This window comes from Octopus bimaculoides, chromosome 13 (genome assembly GCF_001194135.2).
Source record: "Octopus bimaculoides isolate UCB-OBI-ISO-001 chromosome 13, ASM119413v2, whole genome shotgun sequence".
Taxonomy (NCBI): domain Eukaryota; kingdom Metazoa; phylum Mollusca; class Cephalopoda; order Octopoda; family Octopodidae; genus Octopus; species Octopus bimaculoides.
This window is the reverse complement of record NC_068993.1, coordinates 23572451-23574959: the sequence shown is the minus strand read 5'-3', so window position 1 is coordinate 23574959 and position 2509 is coordinate 23572451.

Below are 2509 nucleotides of genomic sequence, written 5' to 3'. Positions count from 1 at the left end.
TTCAATCATATTTGGAAGCAATATGGAGCAAACCAAAAAAAAAAAAAAAAAAAGGGAAAAACAGCAAATATGCTCAGTGGATTAATAGGGAATAGGAACAGAAAAACCAAATAGAACCACAGATATGCCCCACCATCACAGGCTAAGAGATCAGGGACCCACTAAGGAGTACCAGCAACTTGAAAATTCCAGAGTCTCCAACAACGTCCCCAACTTCTAGTTGAAACACCTCACCAGTACCCATACCTATTAACGGCAGCATTCAATTAATTGATAAGCGAGCCAGAGTCAATACCAAACTGGATGCTGGAAAGACAGACCACCCTAATTCACAAAAACAAAGGCACCTTACACATACAAAATTTTAAACCAACAATATGCCTGTCAACATCCTAAAAACTCTAACACCAATCATATATAACTGGCTTATAAAACACCTGTAACAACAATGTTTTAACAGAAGAAAAAAAGCGATGTCGGAGAGGGATGTATGGTTGAAATGAGAAACATCTTGTAAACTGAGTTTTTAAAGAGAACTGTAAGAGGAAAAGGACAAACCGGAACATGACTTGCATCGATTACCAGAAAGCAGACGACAGTGTTTCACACTCATGGATACTGGAGTTTGTCCACACAAATAAAGTAGCTCCAACGCTACTAAAATATATTAATTATGTACTGGCAATCTGGAAAATCTGTATAACATCAAAAAATGACTCGCATTACTCTGATCCCGCTAACAAACTTATTAAAGCAAAAACAATGTGAGTTATGCGTGCTATGGACAAACAACAAAGCATCGCCTGTGCATAGATGACTTTAAAATTTTCCCTACAAGCACCATGAAACAGAGAAATCTTCTCAAAATTGTCCATAGTTTAAACAAAGATACCGGATTGAGTATGAGGCTGGAAAATGTGCCAGAGCCACACTGAGAAGAGACAAATTAATCAGCACTGAAAACACTGCACTCGACATAGACACAAAAATCAGAGAATTAGACCAAGATCGCCCGTACAAATATCTAAGAATAGACGAAACAGCTACAATACAACGCACAAAAATGAACAAGAAAATTAGGAGAGAATATTACAGAAGAGTTAGACTAATATTAAACATTAGACTTAATCCTATAGATAAGATAGTAGGAAGAAACACGCTCGCCACACCTGCCATAAATTACAGTTTGAACATAATAAACTGGAAGATCAGTGAAATGAGAAACCTAGATAGAAATAACTATTAACAGTCTTCCGAAGTCCCGAACCCAAAGCAGATGCAGACAGAATATATCTACCCCACTCAGAAAGGGGACCGTGGCCTGATACACATAGAGTACTATTATAAAGTAACCACAACTGGCCGAGGAATCTACTGAGAAACAAAAAGTGGAAAACTGCAACATGTAATAAAGCAACACGTGAAAAAGCAAACGCTTTTCTCTATACACAAGAGCGCGACAAAGTACAAAACAAACTACTGATAAGCTGACCGCAGATGACATAGCAGAAATGGTCAAAGAGTCAAAGAACAACATGAAAACAGAATTACAAAAAATACTAAAGAAGAAATGGAGACGAAAATGTCACTCATTGGTCAATACCCTGCAAGGCTTGACGGAGAAGAAGTGAGACTAAAAGTTGAAATGGAAGGACTGATTTTCGCTGCAAAAGACCAATGACTGACTACAAAGACTTATAAAAAGAAAATAATGAAAACTGGCACTAACACTAGAAGCAGAATGGGCAACCAGCACAATGAGACAGTTTATCACATGATTTGTGGCTGTCCAGTCTTTTCTAAATCTGAATATATGTACAGACACAACCGAGTAAGTATTTCTATCCATTGGACAATATGCCAACATTACTACATTCACACTGACAATAGGTGGTATAAACAAGGGGAAAGACAACGACCAGGCCACGATCATCTGTCATATGCCGGTTCAATCGACAAATAAAAAAGAAAAGCTAATTGCCCATACATAATAATCAGTGATTGGTAACAAAATCACTTACTTACTGACAGATATCGGAATCTCCTCTGACCAAAATATTGTCCAAAAGTAAGTGGAGGAATTGTCAAAGCTCAAAGAAGTTGAAGTATTCAACATATGGGATATGTAAGTGAAAACAATGACAATAATATTTGGAGTGTTGGGTATCATAAAAAATCATATGAACAAAAACGTAGAAGTTATGCTTGGATCCTCAACATTACACACTATCCAAAAAATAGTCCTGCTAGGATAAGCCCACAGTCTAAGCATGACACCGTCAATTCAATAATACAACGTAAAAGAGACGACCCACACACACAAGAGACACTCAATACAGCAAGTATCCAGTGAAATATACTTCACGAGCAAGTTAGATAACCAATGCATTAAATAGTCAACACACAATACAAGCAGTAATACAACAAAATACTGCACCACCCCGCAATAGCAGGAAGCGTTTTCACACTCCCAACAACAGGTAAGAACACACAATGTTGCACCCCCCCC